Source organism: Buteo buteo, chromosome 6 (genome assembly GCF_964188355.1).
Source record: "Buteo buteo chromosome 6, bButBut1.hap1.1, whole genome shotgun sequence".
NCBI lineage: Eukaryota > Metazoa > Chordata > Aves > Accipitriformes > Accipitridae > Buteo > Buteo buteo.
This window is the reverse complement of record NC_134176.1, coordinates 21,722,998-21,739,948: the sequence shown is the minus strand read 5'-3', so window position 1 is coordinate 21,739,948 and position 16,951 is coordinate 21,722,998. Positions and strand designations below refer to the sequence as shown.

At 36.4% G+C, this 16,951-nt stretch overlaps 1 long non-coding RNA gene across 1 annotated transcript in view; it reads right to left on the bottom strand.

Annotated features, from left to right (window-relative positions):
- Positions 1-3,656: 3,656 nt before the first annotated feature.
- Positions 3,657-16,951, bottom strand: part of LOC142032018 (uncharacterized) — a 78,912-nt gene continuing 65,617 nt past the window's right edge. Inside the window, exon 3 of the long non-coding RNA XR_012650703.1 lies at positions 3,657-4,877. This is a non-coding gene — a long non-coding RNA (uncharacterized LOC142032018). The remainder of the gene's footprint in view (positions 4,878-16,951) is intronic.

Sequence of the window (16,951 nt, the reverse complement as noted above, 5' to 3'; positions counted from 1 at the left end):
GGTGTTTTAAAAGGAGCAGCTACATATTCAAGTAAGAATGACAGACTTATTTTCTGTCTTTTTGAAGACTATGGTCCATTTATTGTAAATGCTTTACAGTCACTAAGCTGTTGAACTGCCAGTACAGAAGATAGCTTTAGATAAAGGAAAGTTCTTCATGCTAAAAATTGAAAGGAACTATTTGTAAATTCATCAGGTTAAACTTCACTGAGATCAGTATTACTGTAACTAACTTCAACAGAAAAAAATATATCTAAAACTACAGAAATATTATTACTCTTACATGAAGAAGCAGGGAGACATCAGTGCCAAAACATGTTATTTCAGAAAAATATTATGCCCCTGTCACTGAAATTTTACAGCATATTTTTTCACACTAATTTAACCATTGGAAGTTTGCTCTGGATTGCAATAAAAAACCCCCAACATTTCCTAGGTAGGATTGTTCATTTGTTTATTACTAAGAAGCGTGTTGCTTGACCAGAAAAAAAAAACCAAAACCAAAACAGCTGACTCTGAACTTTTATGCACATCTCTCATAAAACTGAAGCCAAAGAGTACATAATATGTGTTTCAGTTGATAACTCCACTATTAACTGAGAATGTAATTTCCATTTCTTTCTTCAGCTAGTTGCTCCTGTTGGGTCATATCCTTTAATTTTGTGCTTGCAGGAAAATCAGAGAACATTCTGCTGGCTAACGTTCCTTGCTTTGCATGTACTTGTAGAATCTCAGTCAAAGCCATAGAATGTGTAACACACAAAGGATGTGGGGAATATCCTGTTTTTATGGGCATGTTCTACCCATCAATCTGTCAGTCTGAATCATTTCTACAGCTGTGTGAATAATTCACAGTGAATCATTCTGCAATGATCTAATTTTTCTGCTCATGAGAGACTTCTGACCATTACTAATATTTTTATTAGATACGTGTTTTAAATTATCCAATTAATTATTATTCCTTAATTTTTATAGCTTGGTCATGAAAATCTCTTGTCTGTAGAAAATACGGATTAGCCCTCAGTCAGTACTCACACTTACCCTGAATAGCAGCTTTCTGTGGGAGCCGAAGTGTAGCAAACAAAAGGACTATTCAAACATGTCAAACTCTGTCCCACATTATATTTGCTATTTAAACTGTTAGATGTGATTAGTCAATTAATTTGCACAAAATTGCTACCAATCTCTGATTGGCTGTCTGTGTTAACACTGCCAGTAGTGAATGCTCATTTTGTATAAATGTTAAATGCAGGTTTCACAAACAGTCTAGCCAGCTAAACCTATTCACACAAAGTGCTTCAGAGAATGAGTACTTAGAGAAAATAAAGGGGGCATAAGCTTGATTCATGTGAACTGATTTTAAAATAGGAAAGAATATCTGAAGCAATGCTGTTGTACCTCTATTTCTTACTGTGAAATTGTTACAGTTGTAAAGTTGTAATGCTCATTTACTGCTATGTCTTAAAAATTAAATTGAAAAAATTAAAATAAATTAATTACTTAAACCCATAGCATCCCTGATAATGTAGTACATCGTTCCTATATATAGGCAAAATTAAGCATAAAAAATTTTGAAGTTATTTGTACTGTTCAAGGTCATATAAAGTCAGTGAAAGATTAAGAAAGAAAATCCTTGAAAATGAACACAAGACAGTTTTCTTAGAAATCTGAAGGTTGGACCTCTTTTCTCAATGTGCTCCAGAAGTATCAAAACCTCATCCAAGTTTTACATGCCAGAGAAGGATTCAGATGAAAACTGGCAGAATTTTGCTCTGAATCTTTCAAGTTCAGTCGAGCTTGAAGTTCAAAACATTTTTGATGAAGGAACCACTTATTTTTTATGATGATAATGAAAGTTAAAACTCTTCCAATTATTTTTATTTTAAAAAATCAATATGTTCTTTACAGATCCACCTAATTAAAGTTGCCCTTAAGCACACTATTAACCTTAAGAAATTAATACCACTTTATACTGTTTTCTTTGTTCTTCTTGTTGGCACTCAAGAAACTTTCATGGAGGAAGGTTAGCAAAAGCAGGTGTAAAAACAATTCAGTGAAATATCTGGAAAGTTTAGAACACCACAATAGAAATAAAAATGAAATCTCTCTGATCAGATGTAAAGTCCTTGGATTGGCCAGTCTGAACAAGGATCTCATAGAATGAAATCTTCTTTCCTTATTAACGCATTCATTTCTATTATTTAACATCCCTTAAGGGTCCACTGGTTTCAGAATAAGCTTTCTAACAAAGTCCCTGTATCAAAATAATACATTAAAATGTTCTAAAGTTGTCAGAGTACTGCTGGGCAAACACACACACACTTGCCAAGTTCCAAAACTAAAATATCACAGATACACATTCACTGGCATTTTCCTTCTTAAGCAGGATTCAATGTACCAAAGTCTACCAGAAAATAGCATCTGGTTATGAGCAGCTGTCATTTAAACACTGGCTTGTCTTATGGGCTGCAATGCACCAAGAGGAAAGGAGGAAAGTGGGTGGCTGCTCAGTGATTTGGTAGGTCCGGTTTCTATCAAATAGAGAATGCTTTATCTGCTACCATTTATTTCAATAATGCAACTTTTTGCTTTTAGTGTTATATTGTATTTATGTAAGACATAAAATATTGTCCTGTCATCAGACTCTGTAGGGCTTTTGTTTTGTTTGTTCTTCTTGTTCTTTTCTAATGGTTTTACTACAACAGTCTAAAGTATAACTGCACATTATTAATACACTGAAATTTGGTACAGATACTGGTATAGAAAAGGTGATTGCTAAATTCTCTAAAGGTTAGCTGTAACCTGGTCATGCATGAACACAGAGGTCTGCAAGACCAGGTTCTAGCAAACCAAAATACATTTTTAAAAAAGGTGCAAAAGGGATCAAAGCATTTTGAGAGTTTCAAAACAGCCTCAGCCAAAAACCCTAAGACCACAGATCTGTAATTCTAATCTTAGAAGAACACCTTTCAAAATGGAGCGTCAGTTGCTATATACAGCTTTAGATAAGGCTGTGTTTGTCTAGAGGACCCAGGAGTGCTCACAAGCTCCAGAGTTTCCGCCCATTCCTAGATCATGTACCAGCCTGATCCTGGGATGAGATCAGCTCTGAGATCACCTCTGTTCCTGCACTGTTTTCCATGGAAAGGAAATCTGGGCTTTTAAACTGGCTGAACTTTCTGCAGATTAATGATATGACTGAAGGAAGAACAAGCAGCTGATAAATGTATGCCATGAAGTAAACCCACAAGCTGACCTGTTACCTTTCTTCTAATAGGGGAGAGTCTACAGACATCATAGTCTGTGTTTGTTTAGGTTAACAGCAAGAAAAGTCTCACAAAATTTGCTGTTACCTGACAAGATCAGTGCATCACCTCTTGTTCAAGTAGGGGTGATCCTTAAAGAAAGGTAAAATAGACCATGATGAGATGGTTTATGAAATCCATCACAATAGTAATGGTTTCTTTTCTTCTTATCATGGGTGTGTTTGGCTTATCACCAGAGTAATTAAAAAATAGCCTTTGCAGCCGTCTTCTGAGCTAAAAAAACTTCAGGTGTTATTCCTGCCCTCTTTTACATTCTTACTAATGTGAATCTAACCTTTATCCGAACCTTACTGGGCCACCTTTCTGCAGATTTTCCCATGGCAAGGAAGTCAACATGATTCATGTAATTTTGTCTTTTAGTTTTAAAAAATGGTATTCCCACAAATCCCTTGTGTCCTATTAGAGAAAGGTATTAAGAAAAGACCTCAACTGGTCACTCCTGTGCTTTGTAAAATATCTCTCTTCTCCTTGTCTCTCCTAAATACATTCATGATAATTTTCTGTTCCTTATTTCATGAACTCTTCCTGACCCTTGTATGGCACAGTAACATCATTATTGATCACAGAGCAACTTAATTTAATTTGATTAATTATATTCCAGAACAATTAACAGGAGTGTGTAAGAACTATGAATACTCAATGACAGTGAAATGAAAATGTCTTTAATAATCACTTGTTATTAAAGTTATGTTCAATAGTCAACCTAATAAATTTACCATTTATATTTAGTAGAACAAGACTTGCATGTAATATATTTGCCATCCAGTTATTAAAGGCATATTTCCTCAGGGGAAAAAAAGAGTTTGATTTGGTTTTGTTATATTAATTTCATAAAACTTTGAATAAAGATAAACTTCTGCTTTGTATGTCAGAGGCTACAGGTTATTTCAGATCCCAGATGCTCACCAGAGAAGGGATTCTCCATAAATAACAGGGATAAGTCCAACTGCACTGAAGTCCACTGTTATTCCTTCATAGAGAGCTAGAATTCACTTCAGACATGTAAAAACTCTTCCTTTCAACTAGATGAAGTTGGGTTTTTTCCTCCTATTTTATTACTGCTTTTATTCAGTCCTAGGGTGCAGGGGAATCTCAAAATTAAGGATAGATTCCATCCGCCTTTATCTGCACAACCCCAGGGAAAACAATAGAGAGGATAGGCTGAGGGTGTCCATCGAGTCCAGGGGTGCTGGACGGAGGGTGACTGCCCAAGGAGGCTGATGGAGATGTGTCAGGGAGCACAACCCTGGGCACAGGCTACAACGATCAGCCCTCACGCTGCAGCAGCCCAGGCCCCAAGGTCGCTCCCGAGGTCTCGGGCTCCAGGGGGTGGCTGAGCCCCTCTCCAAGGTCAGGGCTGGGGACTGTGGCCTCACCTTTGGGAGACAAGCTCTGGTAGACACACAGACAAAACAGATGAAAGAGCTGCCAGGAGGGAGAGCCGAAAGCTATGCTTGAGCGAGGAGCAGACAGGAGCAGAGATGGTGGAGGCTGGAGGACTGTAGTTTCCTTTCATTTACAAACGGTCACCTGGAGAACCTGCAGAGGCACCTGGGAAAAGGAAAGCAGGGAAGGTGTGCTCAGAGGCTTCTGGTTAAGCCGTGCCTGACTGGGGGTGGATCCAGTGCCACAAAGAGGAAAAGACAAGTAAAAGTGCTCAGAGATGCCCTGCATAAGGTAGCACATTACTAGAAGACCAAATGGAGTATTCCTCTACCTGAGGCACTTCTGGGGTCATGTTTTCTTTGCTCAGTTTTGGGTTCCTCAATACATAATACATATTGACCAATTGGAGCAAGCCCAACAGGGATATGGAGTATATGATCCATGAAGAGAGTGTGAGGGAGTGAATGTTCCCCGATTAAGGGGGATATAATTGCAGTCTTCAACTACCTAGAGGGGAATTGTAGGGAAGGCTGAGACAGACTTTTCTGGCTGCAAGCTGTGTGTTGAAACAAGGGAAATTCTGATCAGGTACAAGGTAAAAAAATTCACGATAAGCATAGACATGCAGTGGAAAATATTGCCCAGAAATGTTGTTGACCTTCCAACCCTGAATATATTCAAAACCCAGTAAGGTCCAGAACAGTCGGATCTAACTTTGAAGTTAGCCCTACTCCCCTCAGCAGGGTTTGTACTAGAGACCTCTGGAGGTCTCTACCAGCCGAAATTATTCTATGATTCTGAATTCCTATGAGAGTAGTTTGACTAGGATTTTCATTACACCACCTCTCTGAAAGCAGATTGGAAAATTACCAAAAAAACCTTGTTAGAACCTACTAACTTGTAAAGATTCTTTAGTATTGTATGCATAAGAAAAAAGCCAAGTCTGCACAATAACTGTAGTTTTACTTGCTAAAACAGAAAGGTCATTAGCTGTGTTTGTTGTTTGACAGCTGGATGTAAACAGACAGTTACTTTTAAAATAATCAAATTTATTTTTTCCAACAGGTATATTAAACACATATTCTGAACTTGCTATTTGGAAAACCGATGATCCTTGAAGATTCCTTCTCAGCATACTGCCAGGGACTTATCTTATGAATTGTTGCTATCTAGTCTCCAATTTGTCAGGTCTGATGCTCTATAAGACACCTTCTTTCCTATACCCATTTAAAAGTTCTTGAGGAATTCATAGAGAAGCTGAAAGAAAGAGGATGGTATATTATATGTAACATTAAGTTTGGATCTTTGAACCGCCACCAGCAGTGAAGAGCCAAGTCATTCAGATACAGTCATCCATTAGAACATTCACCTAAAGTGCATGGGAAAGTAAAAATATGGATTAAATTGTATATTATGTATACTATGGAGTACTAGAATCTTAAATCTCTATTCAATACAGTATACAATTTTGTGACAAATATTTTCAACAAACTTGATGATTAGGGATCCTTTAAATATTGGATTATCCATCTGGCAATCTAGTTCTGCAGGCAAACTCCTCAGCTGCTTTTGGAAACTTTGGTGAATCAAAAAAGTTGGTAATATTTTCCCTTTGAAAACAAACCATTTTTAAATTTAAAATAAAAAAAAACCAAACCAAGCAACCAAACAAAAATACACAACCAAACAAATGCTACCACTTCCTGTCAGAATTAAAGTTTTAGTTTTCTATAACATCTTTTTCCAAGGAGAAACAAACCCACATAATTCTATTTTCTCTGATCTTTTCAGATGACAAAATATTGATAGGATGCCAGTGAAAAGTTAGTCTATTTTATGGGCTGTCAACTCTGTCCATTTTATAGGCACAGAGAGTCAAGGAAGAGCACAGTTTTAACTTCAAGGTTGAGCAAATAAAATAAATTTTCAATCAAGCAATTTAAACTTCACTTGTCCTAATAGAGCAGTTAACAGAAAGAATGGGAATCAGTTATAAAGTTAAAAATTTCTTCCTGCCACTCTCCCTTGCTCAGAAGTTCTGGTGTGTGAAGCCAAGATTTAGCTATTGACTGTGTTCATTGAATTGGCTAATGGATGAAACATTCAAAAAAGAGGTTTGACATGATTTTGACTAGTGTGTGAGACCTCTGCTTTCAAGCTGTCATTTATTTGGCAATTGTTGGCATTTATTCCAACCATGAACATCACAAATAATTACTATGAATGATTATGAATTAAGGATCTCAAATGTATTTTAGAAATTTACTTGTAACATTATTCCATTGAACAGCAATGACCTTTATAGATCTGTTTTAGAAAGATATTTTTCAAAGACAAAAATATCTAATAATAGCTAATCACCACATAATGGAAATTAAAGTGTGCAGCATAACTGCTATTTAAATCTTCGAGATCACTGCTTCAAAAATATCACTTTAAAATACCTGTAAAACTTTCCTCTGCAGAGTCAGAGTCTTAAATCTCCGTTTACTGTAATTCTATCATCTGTTTCACTCCAAGCAGTATTTTTATACATATTACACCCCTCAAAAGTATATCAATACTATTATTACCTGTATGACAGTACTACCTAGAGCATGAACCAAGATTTGGGCCTCAGTCCATTAGATTCTGCACAAGTACCAGTATACAGACAGTTTCTTTACTAGAAATTTACACTGATAAGAGAAATAAATGTTGAAGAGAAAGGCACTATTATCATCTTTGGGGAAGAAAAATTCAGGCATAGGTAGATTAAAGGATTTCTTCAAGATCACACCAGGTGTACAAAATACAAATCTTCATAGTTTTCGGAGAGCATGCAAGATCTCCCAGTCATTCCAGAGAAACATTTTATTACCTCTAAATTTAAAGCTGACTACATGGTAGGAACTTTAGCTATTTCTTGTTATCCTCAAGCCAAGGGGAACACACTTATGTGTTCATATAGATAACTGTGTGATTACTCACAGAAAGTAGGGATAGGGCATTCACATTAGATGTTCTTGGCAGCTTGTCATGTTCAGTCTAAAATATCAGTGGCCACTCTTCACCAAACCCTCTGCTTCCTCTCTGTTAGTTGTCCATGTGACTTTTGAACCTGGATGAGCCACAAACCTCCATTCTTCTGGCCTCGCATGGGTGAATAGCAAGTGCATGTGTAGAACGCATATACCTAAACCAAAACACACAGGACCTCTCCTTGACTGTGCCTCACAAGCCTAATCCTGAAGGCAGCCTCCAAGCCACTGGCAGAAGACAGACCTAGTGGTGTACTGCTGATAGAAACTTTCACCCAATATGTACAAAAGTAGGTGCATCTCTACTACATAGCAAATGGCTGAGTTTCCCCCACCTTTTGGCCATGGGTCATGCTGCAAGGGATCAGGTTGTGCCTCCAAGTCACCCGGGCAGCATTGCCCCTGGGGATCATCTCCAGCACTGTCCCACCTCCCCTCCAGCACAGAGCTGCTGGAAGCACCACCACTGCTTCTGCAAGATGGAATTAAGGAGATAAATCTTTTCCCCAGGGGCTGTTGCCACCTCTGTCCCCACTCCCACACCAGTATCCTGCAACATGACATTTTATCACCACCTTTCTTCACATTTCTTCTAGTAACCACATAACTGAGGTTATGAATGTTAAATTCATAACTGAGGTAAGTTGAATGAGTCTTTCAACAATTAAAATTATTTTATTTACATAGCACTCCAAATTACAAACTATTTTGCTAAGCAGCTATTTCAGACATGGCAAAAAAGGCTCACTAGTAGCAACATGACTCTCTGATAGCAAGCTGACTTTCATCACATGCTGGCTACTCCTTCTCTGAACTCCAAAAACAATTAAAAGAAAGTATAAAATTTGAGGAGTGATTTCTTCCACTTATCTTTTACTCCTTCCAAGTCCCCCCTGTGACATAATCATAGGTCCCTGTGTCAAGGTAGATCACAACCCCTCAGACACAAACCATGTTTAAAAACCGCAGAGCTGACCAGTCATAAAGGGAGCACACTATGAAGGAACGATTAAAAAACCAGAAGTTACAACAAGTAACTGTTTCTTGCTGTACACTACACACCTGAGACAGCTTCTATGTATGGTTCCTCCATGGAGGAGATGGGCTCATGCATCCTACAACTGCAAGAAACTGTATTTGTAGTCAAACCAGTGAAACAGAGCTGGGATACGGGTAGAGGGTATCAACAATACTTATTATTAGAGATAACAGCAGATTGTACATTATTATATTTCAGCTCTTTCAAAGTTCAAGACAAAAGGTTTTAGAACTTTTATTAGTGCCTATATATATGCACAGAACTTCTTGGGAACAAACTTCACCAGTTGAAATAATATTAGTCAGGATATGTCTACCAATGCTGTAGCCAAAGACTTGGAGAAATGAACCTATCTTATAAAAGGAAAAGCACAAAAGTGTTTTTCTTCTGAAAAAGAAAAAAAAAAAGTTTAAAGTATTTTTTTTTTTCTGAGAATTTTTTTAAGCCTTCTGGGAGATTGGTACCATGAGGACTTGTAGCCCATGAGGATTTTGTTTTCCTTTATTTCACTTTGCCTGTGTTATGAACTACTGCTTTTATTACAGATATCTTGGCAGTCACCTACTTCTAGCAGCATTTGCTGCTCTGTAATGGGGAATTTTCCCTTAGGAATCTATATACCACTTTCAGTTGGTTAATATTTTCTCAACAGAGCTGTTTAGCTAGGGAGACTAGAAAGGTACTTGTTCCTAAATGCTGTAAAGATCAGTCTGAGAGCAAACCAAAGTGTCTCAAAACCCATGCAGCAGGCTTCATACACTGCTCACATGATTTGTTTCTTTTTGTCTCTAATCAAAAGGCAGGGAAGGGGAGCTATTATTTCAGCTGATAATTACTATATTACCTTCATGTGCCCAAGAAGTGGGTACATATTAAAATAACCTCTGTAGTATTGGTTCCAAAGTCTTGTTATTTTTATACAAGGTGGTGGTAAAAAAAGGAGTTCAGGGTATCCTCTTCAGGGAAAAAAAGTTCACATGCTATCCTTTCACACAAATGAGATGTCACTTCAGGAAGAAGGCTGACATTATGTTACATTAGCTGCTGTTTGATAATGGAGTCAACGTATTCAAGGTCAACCCAGGACAAGAAATTTAATTATAGAATGTCAAACAACCTCAAATTCACATGGTACAGTAGGATTTCAAAGGTATCAGGAATAGGGCAGAGCATGGTAATATATCACTCCCTTCATTCTTTCGTGTAAAACAGATCATTTACATTTCCATAAGCACAATACAAGATAGAGTATTAAAATGTCAGTATTCATTTCCTAAACCTCCATTCGCTTCTTTTACTCTGTCGGTGCGTTTTGGCGGATGAATCTGATTCCAAAGTCTCCAACCAGAATCTGCACCACCAGCAAAACAGAAGAGTCACATCTCTTTTGTTTGACTTCACACTTTTCTTTGCTGCCCGCTGTTCTTATGAACTCCAGACAGCTATTTGAGACAGTTTGTATGAGACGGGGATTGTCCCACTTCCAGGTTATTTAACTCTTGGTGATATAAAATGAGGAGCTTTTCATCCTTCCCCAGCCAAAGTACAGAGGGTCATTTCTATTTGATCCTTTCTACTGCTCAACAGGGATTTTGGTAACATGTCTCAACCAGTATATGCCATTATAAATATGAAATCATGTATTTTCCAAGGCTCTATAGGACAAATTACTGCATACATTTCTTCTTTGTTTTTCTCTGTTCCTAGACAACATGCAGCAGACACAATATGTTCAGGGATTCACATGTATCTCTTTCAGTCATACATGATGTAAGCCACTTACTGTCCACTTTGTTATTTCTAAGATATTAAAACAGTAGTAAGAGAATACAACATTCACCTGCATATATCCACAAATAGGGAATTCATTTTTCTCTCTTGGGTAGCACTGCCAATTTTTTTTTTTATATCCCTTTAATTAAAACTGTCATTGCTGGGATTCTTTTTTAATCTGGAAGGAGTTTGTGTAAGGTAAATATTCATGTTTTTAAAAAGGGGGGGGGGGGCGGGGAGAGAAAGGCCCATCACTTGCATTTAATCACACTAAACAAGCTCTTTAGACAATTTGTTCTGAAATTCCTCTAATTAGAGCTTGCCCTCCAGGTAATGCTCTGATCTGATTTACCAGTGAGTATAAATTAGGGACATTATGTAATTAGCCCTAAGACCACAAATGAAAGGAACAGCTGTGTGGCTTGGAGGGGAAGCAAATAAACAGTTCCCATGAGATTTCTTAATAAAAAATCATAACAAAAGTCCCTTCTTCTAGATACAGTCTTTAGTGACTGCTATTCTAGTCTACTGTAAGAAAGGTACCTATATTTGAATTTGCTTTGAGAGATGGCACTTGGCATTCTGCATTAGCCTGGCACCTCTTCAGACATTGACACTCTGTGAAGGGTAGCTGTGGATTCATATCACATAGGAAACATCTTATTCAGGAGATATTAATATTTTAAGTAACTGGCAAAAATATCTTTACTGATTAGCAACGATGATGTCGTCCATTCCCCATGAGTAATACATAAAGGCACTTCCTGACTCTTCTGCAACTTCTGCCTTCATTTTGGCTCCTGCCTATCTCTAACCTGAAGTGTTATCACCTCACCTGGAACAAGGCTTAAACAACCAAATTCCATTTAACGTACAATAAAATATCAAAGGTTGAAATACTGGCATAAAAAATATTTCAATGTCTTAACAGTTTCCCAACAATAACAACAGTAACCCATATAAATTCCACTCATGGCCTGCCTGAATTTTGTTTTTCCTGAGGAAAGAGACTTCATGTCTAAAATTTTCCTAAAATAATTAAAGTTCAAAAATATTTTACCATTTCTTAATACACTTAAATACATGTACATATATATTTTTCAACTTTCAAATATTGCCTGCATCTCTGCAAAGGATGTAGTAGAGTATAGTCTTAATATATGAATCACAGTTCCCAAAAGTGGTTATGAACCCATCTAGAGTGTAACTGTTCCCTCCTTCTTTTCTTACCAAATAAAAAAGGGGGTTGAACAAAAAGGGGAGTAAAACTTGATCTGAAAAACGTTAGAGTGAACATTTGGGTAAACTGGCTGATATGCATCAGCATGTATTTTCTGGCTTTGTTTTTTACTGTTTGTCATTTGATCTTAGATGGATAAGGACCACAAAGCCAGAACTGCACCCATGTACTTCTCAGCTATGAATGGCTCTAGATGAGCCCTGTTGTAGTTCCCAAGTGGAGTGGCTTCCTCACACAGTAATCCCTCCAGGGTTATTACCCTTGTGGATGGAAGATATTATGTCAAAATATGGCTTTCTCGCACCTTCTCTTCTGCAGATAGTGATGGTCAGAATGAGAGATCACTCAGAGGGGGAATTCTGAAAGTGTATTATTGTGTACTATATTTAGTAATCTATAAGCTTTATATATAGATTATAGTATAACATACTTAAGGGGAAAAAATAATCAATAAATCATGCCACCAAAATGCTCCTGCAATGTCTTTCGCGGCTGGTCATGTAGCCATAACTACTCCCTGTGCCCCTCTGATCCACAGACACTTCAACCAAGGTGCCTAGATAAAAGGCACAGCACCTAAACTCTCTACCTGGGCAAGTGGTGATTTAATCCTTAGCCAACATCTCACTCACCAGCTTAAAATCAGGTGCAAAGATTTACCCACTGGCTAAGCAAATACAATGTTGCAACAGATACAAGGTGTTTGGTGAACTAACTGATGTGAGAGGAAAGATTCATTGCCTTTATCTATCAGCAAATATTCCTGAATACTAAATTCCTGAATACTGCAAGCCCCTGAAAGACATTAATTATTCCCCTCCTTGACACTGTATATTTCTCTCCCTAAGAAAACAGACAAGATATATGTGAGGAGGAAATAGGGAGAACTCCTCTCTCATACATTAAGTGGTGCAGCTGACTCAGGTCAGGAAATGTAATTTGCCATTACTATTGCACTGTATCCTAAGTCCCAGAAATACCTTTTGCTACCCATAAGCTGCTTTAGTTTATGCATGACTTGTTCTCAAGCTTCCAGTCCCCAGAGAAATTTTCCATCACAGTAGTTCCGTATAAGACAGAATATTTCTTCTAAATTTTACCATACCATTATTTCACTAGGTATGCTATTTAACTACTTAATTTTTACTGATATTATCAGCATTTTAAACAAATTTCTTTGTAATAACATTGTCCCTAGTAGGAACCTACCAAGTAAGTCACGAATTTCAGGGGCACCTCATATTACACTTCATCATAACACTGAAGCCACGTATCATGCTCTGAATATTTGACTCTGCAGCAGATGTCAATGATAGCACACTTTCTGTGTATATTTATTCTACAAAAACTTTATATCCAATAACTGAAAAAAATGGTGCTGTGTTTATATGTGTAAATATATACATACATGCATATGTGTGTGTATATATATCCAAAGCTCTTACTAACTTCTCAAACTGTTCTAGGATTTGAAAGAGATTAAGGTTCATCAGAAAATCAGGTAGATACTTGCCTTTCAAAAACAATCTTTTGTTGGAGCACAGGTTGCAATGCTACCTACTCTGCTCAGTTTCAACTTTGATCTTTGTTAAAATGGCTCTTAGCCAAGAAAGCATTCATTCAAACCATCAAACAAGGACCTTACATTTCTACTTCATTTGAATCAGTCCTTGTACCTTTTCACCTCTACCCTTGTTTGTATACTTTAAAAGCATAATCATTTCATATTCAATATACTTCCTAAACACAAGTGAATAAATGACTCATTTCTCTATTCCTTGAAGTGCAAAGACTCTTCCTCATCAGTACAGAATAAAAATAAAACAACACCATTCTGGTCAAAAAAAAAAAAAAAAAAAGGAAATCGTCTATACAGAAGACCACAAAGACAAACAAGGGCTAGTTTTTCCACAGAAAACAAATATTTTTGAGGCATCAAATTCAACTTCCTTCTGTGCCCCAGATGTCATAAGTATTGGCTAGTACTATTTTATAAGATGGCAAACTCCCATATTATTCCTTCACTGTACCATTGTTTTCTAATTCATTGTTTGGCTCTTCTTTATTAGACTGTTATCACAAACTATCTGCAGAAAGACAATTTTGCTATTTTTTCTTTTAATTGAACTCAGGGTTGTTCAAAAATATTCAGATATGGATAAAACATATACAGATAAAATCTTGAATTTCAAGAGAGCACAAGTGACTTTTGCCTTTAATGTGAGTGCTTGCCTAATTTCTTTAAGCACTAGTCAGCATATATGTGTTCTGACTTCAACTCCATTTGGTTATTTACCATAGGTTTCAAAAAAGAAGAAAATCAATTAAAATTAAGATACTTGCACATTATTCCAAAGAACCGTTGTAAAAAATTCAGATAAGTTTGAATTGCGACATCATTTTTGTGTTTAATCTAACACAAATTTTGAATTCTTTCCAATGCTGGAAAGCCTCAATGGAAACTATTGAAATGTTCATTACAGAGCACCTATGTTTCAGACAGCCCTGCTGCACATCTGATGTTTTGAAAAACCCAGTGTCCTTCTAATGAATAGATTGAGACCTGAGCTGGCCTCAGAGTGCTCTTAGGAAAGACCAGTCTGAAATAAAACAAACTTAAAGGCATTTCCTTTCTGGGACAAGCAGAATCATATTTAAGCCTGAGAGAATTTTGGTTAAAAGCAATGATTTTGTCAGGAGAAGTTTTCATTCTAATGACATTTGCCTACAACTAAATGCACTGCCTTTCATAATCTTTTTTATATTTTTATCCTAGGAATATCTCTCAGGGTATCATTTAAAAAATAAAAAATGATAGGAGACTCCAAAAAGTGAAAGATAAATAAATACTGCATATATATGAATAGTTTTACTTATAATCATGTCAGTCTCCACAATGTATGCCATATATTTAAAAAAATTGTACTGCACAGTCATTTGGAGTTCAACGAAAGTAGGTAGGTCTACACACGTGTCTTTCATTAATTATTGTAAATAGTGGCAAAATAGCTTTCTGGGAGCTGGTAATCATCCTAGAACATCAACCATGTACTTTAGCACATTATGAAGAGCAAAGTCATACCAGTGACTGATCAGTGTTGATTATAAATCTATACAACAAGAATTCAATTGGCAACACTCAAGGATGAGTGCATGAAAAAGAAAAATTTAACTTTAATGAATATCTTGCATTCACCAATTGCTGATGAAGAAATAGCTACAGCACCATTTAAATAGTGAAATCTTTACATGCACTTCTTGTAGCGAGGACCACAGAAAAAGAACATAAAGAACACTCCATTGGACTTTTTTTTTAACTAAGCAAATATATACCTATATACTTACATTACATAGACTTACAATAAGGGGCTACATGATATCACACACTACTACTGTGATGTTATAGTAAAGAATAAGCAATATATCTGCAGATATTTGGGATATGTGAATTTCTTATTAGTAGCAAATGAATTATGGCAATACATTCATCAAACCACAAATAACCATCAGGTATTCTGTACAAGGACCTATTCCATAAAAATCTATTTTAAAAAAAAATCATTGGAGAGTTTTGAAAATGTTTTTACAGTTTTTCTTCAGCTGTAAAGTTACAGTACAAATGTCACATGAAGAGTCTTTGTGAGATGGGGTAGGAAAAAAGGACAGAAAAAATGAGAGGAAAAATATTTTAGAAACCTTAGAACTGACTTCTAGTATCTTAGTGTTGCTTTTTTAAGAAAGGTTCTTCTAGTATTAAAGGAGTAATCGTTCTGCTTCTAGGAAAAATATTTTACCATCAGTACTTGAAATGGGAGATTTGCTCCAATATGAAACTAAGGTTAGCTGAGGAGGAAAAGAAACAGTTTGGTTGAGGCACAAATGCAGAAAACAAACACTTTCTGATGAATAAAATAACTTTTATTGTACTGAAAAAAAAAACCCTTTCAGCTGATGAAATCTCTTTTTTGGTAGGAGATGAATACTACCTGTGAAACATCCCAATTAAATAATGCTTGAAAATACAGAGATAAAAGACACCATTGAATAAAAGAAACCATTCACAAGTGAAAAAAGTATATGAAAGTTCATCTAAACTTGATTCAGCAAGTATTCTGAATAGGACCCAGATCTTACTAAAAAGCATCCCAAAATCTGGAAATGTATGCTTTGAAGCAAATTTTACAGTTTGAATACCAAACCCTGCAGGAAAAAGAAGGTCAAGGGCTGTGTTGGGTTTTCTGTTTGTTTGTTTCCATCTCCCCCCGATCGTTGGTAACAGTGACCTACTCTAGTTCCTGTCTGCAGTCAGACAATCATTTTGTGTTCTGGGTCAGTGTAGAGAATGATCAATTATGATAGTGTGTTTGGTATTTCTAGCTCTGAATAAAGATGGCATTTGAAAACTAAACTGATAATAGGTAAGCATGAAATCAAACAAGTAGTCCTTAAACAAATACCTTTGAATTTATAGAACAAAATAAATTCCACCTGTGCAGTTAACTTAGTAGCCACTCTGGTAAAAACTAATTTCCATTATCAGCATTATCAACATGAAAATAATGCACAGTTTAGTTTAATAACCTGTGTTTATGTGAAAATTGGCATTTCTTCAGCAAGCTGGATAGAGGTTCTCTGGAGGTGCCTCCTTCAGAAAAGGTATTTAAAGAATTATCCTTTTTGCCTCTGTAGAAACTTCAAAGTTTTCATTTCTATTTCTAGAAGAAATTAAGGTATTCAGCCAAAAGATTCCTACAGGCACATTGCCAAAATTGGTTATCCTAAAACAACCAGACGAAACATTCTGACTGTTAAAAATAGCAGATTTTTGGTTGGGTTTTTTGTTGTTTTTTTTTTGTTTAGATATATTGAAAAAAGTCTTGGAACAGCTCAGAAATCTAGTTGTCACTGTTTTCATCTGTCCTAATAAAACTCTCAGGCCCTGTCTATGTAAAGAAATGGCAATACATCACATATGACAGGAACCATATAAATACAGCTACCACAGTGTGAACTTAGGGCTCAAAGCAGAGCAGCTTGCTAACATGCTGAATATAATGATGAGAATTTTAATCTTCTTGATGCAATCAGCTCCCCAAATAATTAAAAAACAATAAAGCATCTCCTTATAGTGGGTTTTAATATTGCATTTCAAATAATGATGCAGGTA